Source organism: Schistocerca piceifrons, chromosome X (genome assembly GCF_021461385.2).
Source record: "Schistocerca piceifrons isolate TAMUIC-IGC-003096 chromosome X, iqSchPice1.1, whole genome shotgun sequence".
In the NCBI taxonomy this organism is placed as follows: domain Eukaryota; kingdom Metazoa; phylum Arthropoda; class Insecta; order Orthoptera; family Acrididae; genus Schistocerca; species Schistocerca piceifrons.
The window spans coordinates 23,408,487-23,427,316 of NC_060149.1; the positions used below are offsets into that span (position 1 = coordinate 23,408,487).

At 37.0% G+C, this 18,830-nt stretch overlaps 1 protein-coding gene across 1 annotated transcript in view; it reads right to left on the reverse strand.

Moving 5' to 3' along the window:
* The window catches only part of LOC124722161 (protein qua-1-like), a 157,774-nt gene that overhangs the window by 36,550 nt on the left and 102,394 nt on the right, over positions 1-18,830 (reverse strand). The gene's annotated exons all lie outside the window — the stretch shown is intronic.

The window sequence follows — 18,830 nt, forward strand, 5'->3', positions numbered from 1 at the left end:
ATTATTTAACACAACTAAATTTCATTTCTTTTCAACTGTTATTTGTTAACGTTTTACTAACACCAATATTTGTCTGGCTTTCTTTGACATGGAGAAGCAGCACAATCAATTACTGTTAAGATTGTTGCAGTTAAACAATTATGTTATTTTACTTTCAGAAATGCTATTGAAAACTTATCCTCATGGTCACGCAAAGCAGTGGCCCTTAAACTGATACGTGCAAACTTTAGTATTTACTAATGATTTTCAGAATTTACTATCAAAACAGTACTATTGCCAGTATTTTACTATTATTCAAGCTTCAATAAACATCAGGATACTCGGAATAAATTCGTTTAGGTAAGGACCCTACTGAGGTAAATGAAATAGGAAAATTACGGTTAAACACAAAGGTACATTTAACACTTATATTCCACTGACTGAAGATGGATGGTTCATACTGTCATACACTTACAAATAAAGTACTTTGCCTGTTACTGATGTCGAAGGTGGCGTGAGGTGGTGCTGTGTAGTAACATTGCGCGGGTACGGCTCTTGATGTACATAGCTCTGTCTTCCTCTTGGTGGCGATGATAAAATTGCAAATTTCTGAGCTATTAATTTATTGCCGTACTGCGCCAATCATGTAGAACACGTCAGAGGCAAAAACCGAGTCTTGCAGGTAAATTTGAGGCCTGTAGTGCTTGACCAACATACTGCGTGTTCACCACTTGCAGTGCAGCTACCGACTGACTGAGCCACTTGCGCGCCAATTCCCACTCGCGCGGCCCACCACCTTTTCCATTCCACCACAGAACGGAGTTCTGTTCTACCTATGATCGCTACACCTTTTCAATTTACACTTCTGCTTACAAAAACCCTAAGTATGAACCATCTAAAATTGCATGACAGCATATACATACAAAATTGACATAATTACAGTTTTACTTGAAATATTACATAATTATTTACAAAATATATTTTAGTACATTTATTCCACCTATGTCAAAGAGGTTATTTTAAACAGATAAACCACACTTAACAAAAGCTTACTTTCGTTATAGTATTATATTTACAATAGCATTACATGTGCCCCTGTATTGGTAATGATTTCTGTCAAGGCAATCTTAGCAAAACATCCAAATGCTATTGACTGTAAAGGAGCCACTTCTTTAAAACTTATTACATTACATTTTATACATACATATCTCAAAGCAATAGTGGACAAAATATTTTTCTTCAGTTGCAATAAACTTTTTTTTTTCAAAATCTTCCCCCCCCCCTTCCCTCCCCCCTCCTTCTTCTTCCACACACATTATAAATTCTGGTGTTAAACAGTAATGTTACAGAAAAATAATACTTATGTGTACCAAGAAATCCTAAACCTGTACATACGTTCCAACATAACTACAAATGAAGTTTCATAACATAGCTTTACCATTAAATACACCAATTTTTACCTACAGCAACCTATCAGGTAATCATTATCCAAGAAATTTACTAACCTACTGTTTTTTCTCGTAACTTCCAGTTATATGCCAGATCTTTAGGTATACCTTAGTTTCAACTGTATTTAAGTAACCTTATTATATTTCATCAGAAAATTCGGCTGCAACATGAAAAAATTAAAGCAGTCCATTTACTATTCTCTTCATAAACAAATAACTGCTTTAGACAATTTTCAACTTCATGCTACACAGTGCAGTCCTTTTCAACTACACATACAAAAGAAAAGCAAAACAATTTACTTCCAAATCCAATTACATTATACTGCGCAGTGCAGTCCACTTCCCATTACAAAGACACTTGGTACCACCCTTTTCGCCACTTTGTGCATATTACTTTATGCATATTACTGCATTTAGTTACTTTGCTGCCTCCGGCAATATTTGGCAGTCCATCCATATTTTACGATTTTGTACTGTTCGTTTCATGTCATTAGGTCGAATTAGTAACGACTAATTCGTTACATATTTAGCATTCAACCTGAAACTTATATACCAGTATTAGAAATTCTCTGACGTAATTAATTTTCTACACTAATATTTACAAAATCTAAATATCATATACTAGACGTAGTAAGGATTAGTCACATCAGGTTCCAGCCACATAGGGCTTAAGGTCTACAACGTTTCTTAACCCTAATTGTCTTTTAGTTTCTGGGCACACCAGATAATAAGCATTGTTATGGCAAACATTTTCCACCAGAAAGGGGCTGTGGTAAATGAACTTAAATTTGGCAATCTCATGATTAATTTCACAGGATTTTTCATGAGTTTTAACTAAGACGAGGTTGCCTTTGTCAAATTCCACAAATTTAGCTTTTACATTGTGCCTTTTGTTTCTGGTGTCCGCTTTCTTCCTCATTCCTTCTCTCACTAACTCTTTTTTCATCTATACTTAATTCATTTCTGTGAGGGTATTCTAACATCTCTTCTACCACACTCTTGCTCTTTTTTACCTAATAAGATTACCTCCGGTGAGAACCCTGTAGATTTGTGAGGCTGAGTTGATAATCGCCTCAAATTTGGACACAAACTTGCCCCAGGCTCTAGGATTGTGGTGGCAATATGTCCTACATAAACGTCCTAATTTTCTGTTACTACATTCAACTGGGTTGCTGGCTGGATGGTATGCTGAAATACACTCCTGGAAATTGAAATAAGAACACCGTGAATTCATTGTCCCAGGAAGGGGAAACTTTATTGACACATTCCTGGGGTCAGATACATCACATGATCACACTGACAGAACCACAGGCACATAGACACAGGCAACAGAGCATGCACAATGTCGGCACTAGTACAGTGTATGTCCACCTTTCGCAGCAATGCAGGCTGCTATTCTCCCATGGAGACGATCGTAGAGATGCTGGATGTAGTCCTGTGGAACGGCTTGCCATGCCATTTCCACCTGGCGCCTCAGTTGGACCAGCGTTCGTGCTGGACGTGCAGACCGCGTGAGACAACGCTTCATCCAGTCCCAAACATGCTCAATGGGGGACAGATCCGGAGATCTTGCTGGCCAGGGTAGTTGACTTACACCTTCTAGAGCACGTTGGGTGGCACGGGATACATGCGGACGTGCATTGTCCTGTTGGAACAGCAAGTTCCCTTGCCGGTCTAGGAATGGTAGAATGATGGGTTCGATGACGGTTTGGATGTACCGTGCACTATTGTGTCCCCTCGACGATCACCAGTGGTGTACGGCCAGTGTAGGAGATCGCTCCCCACACCATGATGCCGGGTGTTGGCCCTGTGTGCCTCGGTCGTATGCAGTCCTGATTGTGGCGCTCACCTGCACGGCACCAAACACGCATACGACCATCATTGGCACCAAGGCAGAAGCGACTCTCATCGCTGAAGACGGCACGTCTCCATTCGTCCCTCCATTCACGCCTGTCGCGACACCACTGGAGGCGGGCTGCACGATGTTGGGGCGTGAGCGGAAGACGGCCTAACGGTGTGCGGGACCGTAGCCCAGCTTCATGGAGATGGTTGCGAATGGTCCTCGCCAATACCCCAGGAGCAACAGTGTCCCTAATTTGCTGGGAAGTGGCGGTGCGGTCCCCTACGGCACTGCGTAGGATCCTACGGTCTTGGCGTGCATCCGTGCGTCGCTGCGGCCCGGTCCCGGGTCGACGGGCACGTGCACCTTCCGCCGACCACTGGCGACAACATCGATGTACTATGGAGACCTCATGCCCCACGTGTTGAGCAATTCGGCGGTACGTCTTTTGGCCTCCCGCATGCCCACTATACGCCCTCGCTCAAAGTCCGTCAACTGCACATACGGTTCACGTCCACGCTGTCGCGGCATGCTACCAGTGTTAAAGACTGCGATGGAGCTCCGTATGCCACGGCAAACTGGCTGACACTGACGACAGCGGTGCACAAATGCTGCGCAGCTAGCGCCATTCGACAGCCAACACCGCGGTGACTGGTGTGTCCGTTGTGCCGTGCGTGTGATCATTGCTTGTACAGCCCTCTCGCAGTGTCCGGAGCAAGTATGGTGGGTCTGACACACCGGAGTCAATGTGTTCTTTTTTCCAGTTCCAGGAGTGTATGTATTACTTGTACACCTAAACATTCCATTCCTTCTTTCCAGGTCTTTGAAATAAACTGGGGTCCATTATCTGACATTACAAATTTAGGTTTTCCGATTTTGTCAAAATATTCAACCATTCTGTTAAAAACGGCTTTTGCACTAGCTTTCTTCAAAGGATACAGCTTTATGTGCTTTGAAAATACTTCCAGCACTACTAGTATACAGATACAGTTTCCAGATGTCTTTGGGAAGGTTCCGTACAAGTCAACAGAAAGCAATTCCAAAGTATCCTGTGGAATAATGTTTTACATTGGTCCTCTGCTTATTAGACTGGGAACTGTGGCTTTCTGACAAACATCACAAGATCTCACCCTGTCTGCTACCTTTTTAACTGCTCGGTTTAAAATTACTACTATATTGGACAACTTTTCCAGACATTTCTTACTTCCACAGTGACCTAACGCTAAGTGGACATAATCAATTATTTCAGTTTCAAATTGCGAAGGCCAACACACTTGTCACTCTTCAGTTGTCAGATTTTTCCTTTGGTAAAGTATGCCCTTGTGTATTTTATAGACTTTGGCTATCTGTGGATGTTGGGTGGAATCAAATTTGACTTTTACTGATTTCCAATTTTCATCGTCATTCTGGCAATGCCTCATACTTTTACAAATGCATTCAATCTTTTTCCTACCAGGTACTTCCTTAAGATGGAATATCTGAAACGTCCCTTCTTCTGGGATTTCTCTGGGGATAGAATCCACATCCTCTGGCAACCTAGACAAAGCATCTGCAACTATGTTTTCCTCTCCCCTTACATAATGAATGTCATAATCGTACTGTTGTAAACACAGCACCCAACATGTCAATCTCCAATTCAACAGTCAGCAGTCTTTCAGAAAGGTTAATGCCTTGTGATCTGTATGAATGACTACTTCGTGTCCCCATAGATAATGCCTGAACATTTTAAGACCCCATATAATTGCTAATGCTTCCTTTTCTGAGATGGTATAGTTCTTTTCATATTGCGTTAGAGCTCTGCTAGCAAAAGCAATAGTCTTATGTAAAACTTTTCCTGACCCTTGAATTTTGTGAAATATTTAGACACCAATGCCATAAAAACTGCTATTTGTTCCCATATGGGACGGTTGAGATAGCTCCGGATGATGCTGTACCTTATATCCTTATTAATTCAGCTTTTAACCTGTCAAAGTCTTCTTGACATTCCAGTGTCCAAATGAAAGCCTGAATTTTCCCAGTAACTTATTCAAATGTGGACTATTGAACAGTTGTCCTTTTGCAAATTTTCTGTTAAATCCAAACAGGCCTAAGCAAGCTTTGAGCTGCTTCCTGTTTTTAGGTGGAGGACAATTTTCTATTGCTGTTAGTTTTTCAGGATTCTTGCAAATTCCTGAAGTGGTAATGATGTGTCCTAAAAATTTTATTTGCTTCTGCACGGACTCACATTTCTTTAGCTTCAGAGTCATACCTCCTTTAATTAGTGCTACAAAGACGTCTTTTAACAGATCAATATGTTCTTGCCTTTAAGGTCAAAGGAAGATAAAGGTGTAAATAATATTTACAAAAGAAACTTCTCTGTGGACAGATGTCATAAGGTTCATAAGTATCTTAGAAAATGAAAATTGGTTAGATGTTATGAAACAAACAAGTACAGATGAGGCATATAGTGTATTTGCATCAATTTATATGATGAACTTTGAGATGTGTTTTCCAAAGAAACTGACCAGAATAGTGTGTACTGGACACACACAGTCAAGTTCTTGGACGACTCTTGGCATTAAGAAATCATGTGAAAATATGAAAAAACTGAATTCAGAGTTGAGGGAGTGTACAGATACTGATTTTATAGAATATGTAAAAAGGTATAGGAAAATATATTGCAGAGTAAGTGCAAATGAAAAGTTATTAAGTAATGATACGGAAATAAAACAGTCCAGAAATAAAACTAAAATAGCAAGGGAAATTGTGAGAAAAGAAACCAGGGTACCTATCAAAGACAAGGAAATTATTATAAAAGATGAGGAGAATAAAATGGTAGATAAATATGCCATGCCTAATTATATAAATAATTACTTATTAAATGTACCCCAGACATTAAGCAGGAATTTTGGGGAGCAGATTAAGACGGAAGCACCCAAGGCAGCCAGCAGTATGATTGCAGTTCCAACAAATGAAAAGGAAGTTTTAAAAGTGATTAAAAGTCTCAAGTCCAAGATGTCAGCTGGAGTAGATGAGGTGCCAATAATACTAGTAAATAAAACAGCTAATCAAATAGCGAAACCATTGGCGCACATAGCAAACTTGTCAATGGCTGAGGGCATGTTTCCACAGAAACTGAAAATTTCTAAAGTCGTTCCCCCCTGTTGAAAAATGGTGATAAGCTTAAAATACAAAACTACAGACCTGTCTCACTTCTCCCAACTTTCTCTAAGGTTTTAGAGATACTAATGAAATATAGTCACACATTATCTTAATATCCACAATCTGATAAACAGTAATCAGCATGGATTTCAAGCTGGGAGAAGTACCGAAACAGCTGTACTGGAATACACAAAAGAAATAATCACTAAATTGGAAGAGGGAAAAAAGTGTAGTTGGGATAAATCTAGATTTGTCAAAAGCCTTTTAAACTGTTGACCACAGCATACTTTTCCAAAAGTGTGAAGCTATAGGTATCAGAGGACCAGTAAAAAAGTGGTTTGAGTCTTATCTGGAAAAGAGGATGCAGATGGTTGAAATTACAGCACCAAATATTAATCAAAAATTAAACTAAGATCAGATCCAAGGGAGGTCACAGTAGGAGTACCCCAAGGAAGTGTGAGGCCCCTTGCTGTTCCTCATTTACATTGATATTCAGGTGGCAGAGAGAAAAGCTAGAATCATGTTATTTGCTGATGATACTAGTTTAATAGTTAGTGATCTGAAGCAGTCGTTGCACAGTACTGTGGACCATGTCCTAAAAGATATACAAAAATGGTGTAGTGCTAACAAGCTAACACAGAATGCAAAAAACTAATTATTTATTTCATTCGTGTTCTGTAGACCCATTAGCGATAAATCGCTTGGGCATAGAATGTGTGATTTACATAGATTTGAGACAGTTGTTTATAAAAATGGGTTGTACAATGAATAATATATTACATAGAAAAAATGTTCACAAGAATTGTTTTCTGTAAAAAGTTACAAATTACATTGAACAGACTTACAATAGATCAAAATCAATCCACATATTCTCATACAAAAATTCGTCCAGTGAGTAAATGGTTTTACTTGGAAGATACTGTTTAAGTTGATCTTTAAAAGTAGGTGGGTCAGTAACTGACATTTTTATTGCCTCAGGGAGAGTTTTAAATATTTTTGTGCAAGAGTAGTGTACTCCTTTTTGCACCATGCTTAGATTCTTTTGCTCAAGGTGTAGATCATTTTTTACCCTAGTCTCATAGTTATGATGCATGCTGTTCATTTAAAAAAGGGAATGGTTTTTACACAACAAACACATGACAGAGAGAGAGAGAGAGAGAGAGAGAGAGAGAGAGAGAGAGAGAGAGAGAGAGACTGTACTGAGATACTGTTGTGAGTATTCTCAGTTCTTGGAAGAGTTTCCTGCAGGAATGTCTGTAATTGACACCACACAGAATCCTAATGACTCTTTTCTGGGCTATGAGGATTTTGTTTGCCTTTGGCTGGTTTCCCCAGAATATAATTCCATAGGCCATCAGGGCATGAAAATAACCAAAATAGGCAGCTTTCAAAGTATTTATGCCACTGAAGGAAGCAATCGCATGAATAGCGTAAATTTATGAGCTTAGTTTTTTATATAGGTAAGGAATGTGTAAGGAGCAGTTTAGATTGCTATTAACAAGTAGACCCAGGAACTTTGTTGACTCCACTCTTGCTGAATTCCCATCATTGTATTTAACATTAATCTCCCCTTCAATATTTTGACTTGTATGAAATTCAATCAGTTGAGTTTTTTCAAAATTTAGTGATAATCCATTAGAGGTAAACCAGTTAACGGTCTCCTGAAAAATCTCATTTACAGTGATTTCAAGTTTAGTATTTGTTGAATTGTCTACCAGAATCGTCGTGTCATTGGCAAACAAAGTAAATTTTATCTTAGCCATTTCACGCATTGAAGGTCATTTATGAAAATAAGGAAAAGTGGAGGAGCCAGAATAGAGCCCTGTGGGACTCCACAGTTTATTGTGCCCTAAGAAGAGGACACTGGTTCCCCATTAGTGTCATTTACCATGACTTTCTGTTTCCGGTCCTTTAAATAGGAGGCAAGCCACATCCCTGCTTCTCCAGTTAACCCATAAAATTCTGCCTTTCTCAGAAAAATGTCATGGTTCACGCAATTTAACGCCTTAGAAAGGTCACAAAAAATTCCAGTTGGAGACATTTTATTTTTGATTGATTGCATTGGTGAAAGAATATATTGCATCTTCTGTTGATGTTTTTCTGGAAACTGAATTGACTTTTGTTGAGAATATTGTATTTACTAAGATGTTCAAGAATCGTTCTGTGTACAAGTTTCTCGAGAATCTTGGAGAAACAATTTAAGAGTGAAACAGGACAATAATTGGTTACTTCGTTTCTGTCACCCTTCTTGTACAATGGTTTCACCACTGCATATTTAAGTCTATCAGGGACAATTCCTAGTCTGTGATTCATTAAAGATGTGGCACAGGACTTCACAAATGAAAATGTGTGTGTTTCAACACTTTGATGGAAATATCATAAATACCAGTTGAGTTTTTGTTTTTCATGGTCCTTATTATCTTCTTAATTTCCTCAAAAGTGACAGGAGGCATGCTAATCTGGGGTGTTGCACTAAGTCCATTTCTTTGTAAAAGATTCAGAGCCTCATTTATAGAACCATTACACCCTATTTTATCTGCTGCAGTCAAAAAATGCTTGTTGAAAATTTGTGCAACATTTTCACCTTTATCAATGATACTCCCATTATGTCTAACTTCAATATTTTCTGCATCATCTGAGTAACTTTTAATAATACCCCAGATGGTTTTTATTTTGTTGCCAGAATTATCTATTTCATACTTTTTGCCTTTATCAGAACTTCATTTAAGATCTTGCAGTACCTTTTATAATTAGCTCTTATTTCAGGAACATTAGTATTTCTGAGAAAAACATAAAGCAGTCTTTTAGTCCTACATGATGTGAGCCACTGTTTGCTGGTATGGCTCTGGTACTAGTTCTTAACAGTTCTTACAGGGAAGACAGCTTCAAAGTGGCACACAAATTCATTTATAAATAGGTTAAATTTGTCATTGACTTTCAGTGCTCTATAAATTTGACTCCAGTCAATGAGTTGAAAATAACTGTTGAAGATCATGAGATTTTCATTATTAATTACCCTAAATGACCTTTTACAGACTTTGTCCTTGTGTGGGCATATATCATTGATAGTTAGCAATTGGCCATCATGGTCTGAAAGACCATTTACGACTTGTTTTACTGTTGCATTGGTGTTTCTATTCTCATCAATGAAAATATTATCTATAAGACTTGAACAGTAGTTCGTAACCCTTGTGGGGAAGTGTACCATGGGTGTGAGGTTGAATGTGTTCATTATATGTAACAGGTCAGCTCTACTACTATCATAATCTAGAAAGTTGTTGTTGTTGTTGTGGTCTTCAGTCCAGAGACTGGTTTGATGCAGGTCTCCATGCTACTCTATCCTGTGCAAGCTTCTTCTCCCAGTACCTACTGCAACCTACAGCCTTCTGAATCTGCTTAGTGTATTCATCTCTTGGTCTCCCTTTACGACTTTTACCCTCCACGCTGCCTTCCAATACTAAATTGGTGATCCCTTGATGCCTCAGAATATGCCCTACCAACCTATCCCTTCTTCTAGTCAAGTTGTGGCACAAATTTCTCTTCTGTTCAATTCTATTCAATACCTCCTCGTTAGTTATGTGATCTACCCATCTAATCTTCAGCGTTCTTCTGTAGCACCACATTTCAAAAGCTTCTATTCTCTTCTTGTCCAAACTATTTATCGTCCATGTTTCACTTCCATACATGGCTACACTCCATACAAATACTTTAAAAAATTTCTGAGCTATTAATTTGTTGCCATACTGCACCAATCATGTAGAACACGCCCAAGGCAAAAACCGAGTCTTGCAGGTAAATTTGAGGCCTGTAGTGCTTGACCAACATAATGAGTGTTCACCACTTGCAGTGCATCTACTGACTGACTGAACCACTTGCGCACCAATTCTCACTCGCGCGGCCCACCACCTTTTCCATTCCACCACAGAACGGAGTTCTGTTCTACCTATGATCACTACACCTTTTCAATACAAAAACCCTAAGTATGAACCATCTACAATTGCATGACAGCATATACATACAAAATTGACATAATTAATTACAGTTATACTTGAAATATGACGTAATTATTTACAAAATATGTTTTAATACATTTATTCCACCTATGTCAAAGAGGTTATTTTAAACAGATAAACCACACTTAACAAAAGCTTACTTTCGTTATAGTATTATATTTACAATAGCATTACAGACTCTCCAAGCACCTTGAAACTACCCCCTTATTCAATTATATCACATGGAATAATGTTATTAGGTAACTCATATTTAAGAAAGTCTTCATTCCTCAAAAGTTTGCTGTAAGAGTAATTCGTTATGCTCATGCATGATTATCTTGTAAGCATCTGTTTAGGGAGATAACCATAGCGACTACAGGTTCACAGTATATTTATTGCCTCATGAAGTTTATTGTAAATAATCCACTGCAGTTTAAAAGGAACAATGATGAGCATAATAACAACTCAAGGAGGAGAAATGGCATTTATTTATTTATATCCCATAAATCCAGTACTGCGAGGCATTCGCGTGGATGTAGGATGTGTCAGAATTATTACAAATAATACAAAAGGAATACATAAAAATACCTCTTGCAAGTGGATATCTGGTATAAGACAAAATACACATTAATAGGTATAGAAGAAAAAATTACATTAACAAAAATGGTAGATCTTAATAGCTAAATGAAAGTCACAGTGATGTTAACAGTGATTGTGAGTATCGTAATGCACAATAGCACATCAAATTAGTAAATCGAAAAATTAGTTACAATTAACTCTACTGAAATATTCTTCTACTGAATAGAAGGAATTATCTAATAAATACTGTTTGATCTGCTGTTTAAATTTGGGAAGCTCGTGGATAAGTAATTTCAGTGATGGTGGGAGAGCATTGAACACCTTGAAGCTCATATAATGGACTCCTTTTTGTACAATAGTGAGGTTTTTTGAGTCATAATGGAGGTCCATCTTCCTCCTGGTAATGTGGGTATGGTATGGTATGGTATGGTATGAATCATTGGTTTTGTACAATTGTCCATTTTTTACCAATGAAACATAACAGGGAGCAGATATATTGGCATGCAGTTGTCAGTATCCTCAATTTTTGAAAAGGTTCCTACAAGAATGTCTAGGCTGGACTCCGCTCATTATCCTAATAACCCTCCTTTGGGCAATGAATATTTTTTTGGATAGTGGCTGATTACCCCAGGAAACTATGCCATTCAGCAATAGTGCATGGAAATAACTAAAATAAGCAGTTTTTGTGGTGTCTCGGTCACATATAGTGGAAATAATATGAACAGCGAATGTTGCTGAGCTGAGGTTTTTGTGGAGGTGCAAAATATGTTCAGACCATTTTAGACTGTTGTCAATGTGTACACCCAAAAACTTGGTTGACTCAACTTGTAGTAACTCACTAGAATTCAGTGTAATACTTAATTGATCCTCAACTTTTTTCCTTACTTGGAAATGTACAAACTGAGTCTTATTAACATTTAGTGATAACCCATTATTTACAAACCAATTACATACTTCACTAAAGACAATATTGGCAGATTCCTCAAGATTGAGGTTGGGAGTTTTGTTGATGAGGATAGAGGTGTCATCAGCATTACTCCACATTAAGACTGTCTCTCACACAAAAAGGGGTGCACAATGCTGCAGCTAAAGTTTTTGATCATTTGTGCAGTGGTATAAAATATTAGACAGTCAGGAAAGTAAATATCTTCTTGACAACTCCTCCTACTGAATAGTACTATTTGTTTTTGTAATGTGTGAAAGGTGGTGAGGTAGGAATTGCTAACTCACATCTATATTTTTGTGAAGGAAAAATACTTGTAAATGGTCAGCATGCAGCCATACTTATGTACAAACGTGTAATGTGAATGTAGAATGACTCTTTCCACGTCATTATGATTAATCATACAAATGGTCCACGGAACATGAAACTGTAACAGGATCTAACTTTTGCAGCAGGTAAAAATTTGACATTGTTGGCTGAGATTCATAGAATTACGTAAATTTTTAATATGAAGTTATCGGTAATAGCAGCAACTGAATAGTTTAAGAGGAAGAGCAGTGGCTTTGTTCAAGGTACTTCCTCCTGTACTGTTATAGATATCTTTATTTATTAAGAAAAAAGTTAATCTAAAAATAAATTATGTAATTAACAGTGTGAATGTTGCACTATTTGTAATTATTTATAATACTTTACATAAATAGTCTGCAATATCTGTCTCTGCCCACTAATGTGGAACATCATACATTCAACATTCCTGTAATGAAAATTTACAGAATAGAACTTTTAAATGAATGGATGAGTGTAAAATAATAATTGTGTGTTTAGTGGAGGAATTTCCGGAAGGCTCAAATTGTAGCCACTGTGGATATCTATTATGCTTGTAATGTAACTGGACAGATAAAAGAACTACTCATCGAGCAGTAGCAGGAGAACACACAGAGATTAGGAAAATTTGCAAGTTTTCAGAGCTACAAGATTGCTCCTGACAGGAGGAAGAGCTACTGGCTGTGAAAGCTTACAAATTTAGTTAAACTTTGTTTTCTCCTACTGCCATTTGGTGAGTAGATTTTTATCCATCCACTCACAGTATTACAAAATTGATTATTTTTATTGATATTTTATGCTTGTACAATTGAAGTTGGTCTTCAAATAAAAAATGCACAAAATTAATTTCAATGTCATACCAAATTTGATTAAATTTTGACAGTGTATGTGTATCAGCTATGAGAACATAAATGAAAGCTGCATGATGAGAATAAAATCATTAAAGATGATATGCTTCAAACAAAATTTATTGTGACTAAGAAATTTTACATTCACTAATTATTAGGTACCATCATTAGCAATTCGCCGTACTTCCAAAAGTTCTAAGGAGAAAATGTGACATGAAATAGAGAATCTAAAATTCAATTTTACTTTTGGGAAATGATTTATCATAATAGGCACTGCAGATACATTACATATTAAAGTCATTAAAGACAGTTTACCACAATGTCAAATACTGGAGCTAATGTTTTTTTATAAATTTATTAAGTATCATAAATGAGAAGAAAGTATTGCATTTGGTAATGTGTTGCTTCTGAAATAAGGGAAAAATGTTGATCTGGCTGAGAGGGGAGAATTTAACACGTGGGACAATGGGTAATGTAAAATAAACAGCTCATATAATGCATGCTACAAGATACAGAAGTGTTCTAGAGTTGAGTGGAGTCCACGTCCTGGTCTGCGGACTCTTAATTTCTTATGTCCATCAAGTTTTGTGCAATTTTTCATAACTATTTACACAATTATTAGGCTGTTGCCAAATATAAATAAAAATCAATTACAGGTATGCAATACAGACAGTCACAATATGAAGAGCTTCAAAATAGACACACGCAGAAAAGGCGCAATAACTCCATTTGCTGCAATTCTACTCATTGAACAAATAATTAGTTTTTCAATAAACATAGAGTGCATGAACTAAAATTGCCAAATTCTTATTCGTGCAGTATTTCAGGAAACATTATTCTTGCTACAATTTACAGTGACAATATTGTAAAGTGTTCATCCATAAACATTTTATTTAAGGGAAACATTTGCAATACCTATAAACCTGGTTCACATAAAAATTTGAAACCTATTTTTTATTTTTATTTTTTTAAACATTGGGATACTTATCATTTTTTCTCTTTAATAAACGCTTTGATTTGTCCAAAAATGAGATTTCAATAATTATTCATATTCAAAATTTTTATGTTCCATCTTGAGATGTAATTCTTTTCAAAACCAAGTGTTTCAGTTTTGTAGCCTAATTTTTTTGTTCCCAAAAATGTATGCTTTTACTAAAATAACATGTTAGTTTGTCAATTATTCACAGTATGAAACCAAATTTTCTAGCTAATCCTGGGCAGGCATTGGGACACTCCGTGCATGTTAAAACTTCCATCTCTCAAAATTGGACGTACTGTTTTGCTATTTTCAAACTATATAGCATTTGGTTGCACAAATTTACTTTACTTGCCTATTGTATCTTTCACGGTCTCTATCATTCATGTTGAGATATAAAATATAATAGTCCTGTACTTACAATTTTGTGATTTCTGTAGTGTGTGTGTTAATAAATAGGTGTCATACACAAAGCAGCAGTCAGTGTCCAGTAATTAAAGTGTAAGGATAGTGAGTCAGTCAGTCAGCAGTGAACTCATGTCAGTTCAAAGTGTTTGGTGAAACCTGTTGTGAACCACGCAGATATAAGGATGTGTGTTATGAAATTGATGTTCATATACATTACAAGAAAGCTGACTATCAAAACTGAATTTACTGTTAATAAATTTGAAGATAATGGAATTTAAATCTTATAGTTACCATGAAAATTTACTTAATGATTAATTCAGATAATTATAAAAGGAAAATCAAAGAAAGAGTCCAGGAGAATTAAGAGACACAAAAACAAATCATCAGCACTACAAGGAACTGTATACACAAATAGAAAGTAGCAAATATGGGATGACCTGTGATGAGAAACCTTTCTGATGAGGCCACTGAAAATGAAAGTCCGCAGTAAATCTCAAAATTGTAAACAGAGAGGCTATGAACTTACCTGCTGATGAAATGAGAGTGAAGAAGCCAGATATACAAAATGCTCATTAATTTCAGTCAGTTTAATTTAAAAAGAAATGAGTGCAACAAGCAGAATGTTTGTATATTCATTACCAAACAACTATCACAATAAACAGTTAATTTGGTGTTCTTTAAGGAGTATACTCATTGTGCAGATAAAAATGAGGCAATTCAGTCGTCTGATCATCAATTAATGTTTATACTACCAAAAACTGCTGTTTGGGTTGTGTGTAACTGAAGGCATAGTGAAGTACATAATAGCTTTTACAAAGCCTTAATGTCTACTTCATAATGTGCATACACAAACAAAATAACACAGCAAGCAAAATGTATTTATGACTTGAGTAACAAAAATTGGCCAAAGTTACAGAGGCATATCTGAGTATTGCGTAAAAAGTATCTACATGCAGCATTAAACAAAAAATTGCAACTAGTAGTAGACATCATACATATACAATAGGAAAATAAATGAGATTTAAAACTTTGCCAGCGTACATATAGTTTCACAAAATTTTGGGTGAACTGCTGGATGTTTGTTACTTCTTGCCACAATATTTCGGCGCAGAATCTTCTGGCCATCTTCAGGTGATACTGGTGAAAACACACTGAGTACTGGTATTTAAGGCCCCGTCAGCAAACGTGTGGTGGATTCACTTGGTGTTGCACGTACACTACTTGAGCGCGTTCGATTCTGCTGCGCCATGTGCCCTCCGTGGTGAAAACTCTCTGTATCAATATGAATTCGATCGTCTTCCTGCGGTTCCATCACAGAACTACGCTGGCTATGGAGGACACGATGTTTTTCAATAATTGGATTCCATTCCGAATTCAATTGAAAACTACCGTCTCGATTAATAAGAGACTCGCTGTCAGACAGTAACTTTTGGAGTTCTGTTATTAATGAATCCGTGGAAATAAGACTGTCTGACAGTAAGTTTCTTATTAATCGAGACGGCCGCTTTCAATTGAATTCGGCATGGAATCAAATTGTTGGAAAAACTTTGTATCCCCCATAGCCGCCATCGTTCTGTGATGGAATCACGGGAAGACAATGAAATTGATATCGTTGTGGCAAGTGTATGAGCAATTTTCTTCAATGTACATGAAAATGGTGAAAGTTAACAATGAGTAACCATGCGCCGGGAGGCAAGCCAACAGTGCGTAGTTCAAAGTGCAAATAGCAGATGTCAGAAACACTCTGTAGAACCTGTGGAGATGGCACAAGTTAATGCAAACAGTGTGTCTCAATTGTTAAGTGAAAATGGTCATTATGCCACAACAGCAAGGTCAATGTGTCTTATGGTATGTGAAATTTTTGAGTGTGGTACAGGCCCAGGGAGCTTTCAGGCATTGGTGAATGGTATTGGTTCATTCTTTTTTGTGGAAGAGACTCTTTGTGCCATTAGTTATCTTGAACTGATCGTGCAGTATGTGGTCCCTTGATTACAGCAAGATGTGATACTGGACACCAGTATCTAACAGGATGGTGCTCCATCACATTGGGTCAAATAATACGGGAACAATTTAAACAGATATTTAAATATCACTGGTTTGTCCATGGTGGACCTATCCTGTGGTCTCCGAGTAACACGACATAATGCCTATAGATTTTTTGTGTCTGGCTGTGTGAAGTCAAGAGTGTATGCACAAAGACCACAGAATCTGGCCAACATGTGGAGGCAGATTACAGAAACCTTTCATCAAATGCTGCACACCTTGTGGTACAACGTGGACGGAATATGACACGTGCCGTATTCGCAGTGGTGGACATGCTGAGTGCTAATGTGCTGCGACACAAACTTAGACACACAGTCCAGACTCTCCTTGACATGTATATACTATTAATAAGCAACGAGCGTGCATGGCTCCTTGTATATAGTGTTTTCAGATATCTCAAATGGATCACCCTGTATTTTGTATATTTTATTTTTATTATTAAATCCTTCTGTATCTGTGGCAAGTTAAATGAAGGTTGACAAAAAGTTATTTGGGGGGCGGGGTGGGGAGTGAGGCAGTTGAAGATTGATTCCCCCATGTCCTTTCCAGAACTAAACCCAGGACCTGCCCTGTCTGTGACCCATTCTAAATATAAACTAAATTAACAGTGTTACAAGAATCCTTTAAGAAAATAATAAAATATCTCATCTACCATGTGCCCTTTGTAAATTTTTTCCCATTATTGATCCAGTAACGTCTCTCTGGATAGTGTGTGTCAGAAAATGAGTTTGTGAAATTGTACTGTTCCCTTCTTTGCTTAACTTGATTGATGGGGTATTTTGCTGTTGCCATTTTATCATCATAAGACAGCCCAATTATTGTAGGGGTTCACATCTGTTTCATGCAAGAAATTGGATATAGAAATAAATTATGAATTGCACTTATCTTACATGCTCCCATTCTTGTTGAGAATATTGCTGTGGAGAACTAGCCAAAGTTGGGTATTAGTAAGTCTAGAGTCCACAATCTGTAATATTTGAAATGAAACCAATTTTGAAATCACCATACACAGTTACTTTCTAGTTATTTTTACTAAATCTTGTTAGTACTCTCTAACAGTCTGATTAAATTTAAAATAATTCCTTTTGGGGTTCCACACATTGTCAGAACTGCTATCTTGTATGTTTGTGGGTCTAATATTAAAACATGGCACTGAAAGAGTGCCCATTGTAGTACTCATTTGGATCTATGGCTGGGATGTAATTTAGTAATTTGTTTTTTTGTTTATACAGCCACTGTACCTTTCCTTGTATTATATCTTTGCTGACATTTTTATTCTGCATACACGAATTGGATGAAGTTATAAAGTCATGAAATACATTAAAAGTGCTAAGTCTTCAAGGTATAATGAAGTATCAAGTAAAATAGTAAAGCCAGGTGAATATTTAGTAAGTAATGTAGGCATGTGTTATGTATGTTTGTGTTTAGAATAATCTGCAACATTGATGTACTCCCTATACTGTACAAATTCTCAGAAATGGAGATGTTTTTGCAACATCTAGTTGTCCGGTCATGTATTGTTTAGCAGATTTTTCAAACATACATAAGATACTAAGTTACCTAAATGCACTTGTTGACACTGTCCTGCAGGAAATACTCTTGAGAAAACTGTATTCATTCTAAATGATACATTTTTTGGATTTTTATTTATTTATTTTAATTTATTTCACCATTGAGTTCCCACATTTATACAGGGTGTCCCAAAAGAATTTATACATTCTTTGAAACTGAATACGTTTTATAATTGAAGCAGATGAAATGTTTCTGGTGTCATGTACATAAGAAATGGGTTAAACACGTAAAATCAGTTTTATGAAAGGCAAAACGAACCCGTAGACTTGCTGGAAGCATGCTAGGAAGGTCCGGTCTATCAGTAAAGGAAAAACCATCAAAGACGTTAGTGTGTGGGATTCTTGAAATGATGAAGCAATGTTTATTTCCAGTCCTGCAACAAATGGAAGTGTTACAAAGTTTTTAATTACCTTAAGATGGTATATTCTCAAAATTACATCCTTCCATTGCAGTGCATCATTAACAATGACTTAGAACAGAGCAGCATACCAGTTGTCTTGTTTCTAATCAAACAGCATCACAGGCTTGCTCAATTTTTTTCTCGTAAATCATCCAGTGGTTTTGTGACACGCCCTGTGTTCCTGATGGTACCCCAAAGGTGGGAGTCTGAAGGGGGTGAATTCCAATGATAGAGCAGGGTATTCCACAGCACTCCCTCCTCATCCTATCAGTATTGAAAGAAAGTGTGATTGAGAAATTCCCTTATATGCCCCATTCTGCTGAAAGTAACAATCTTC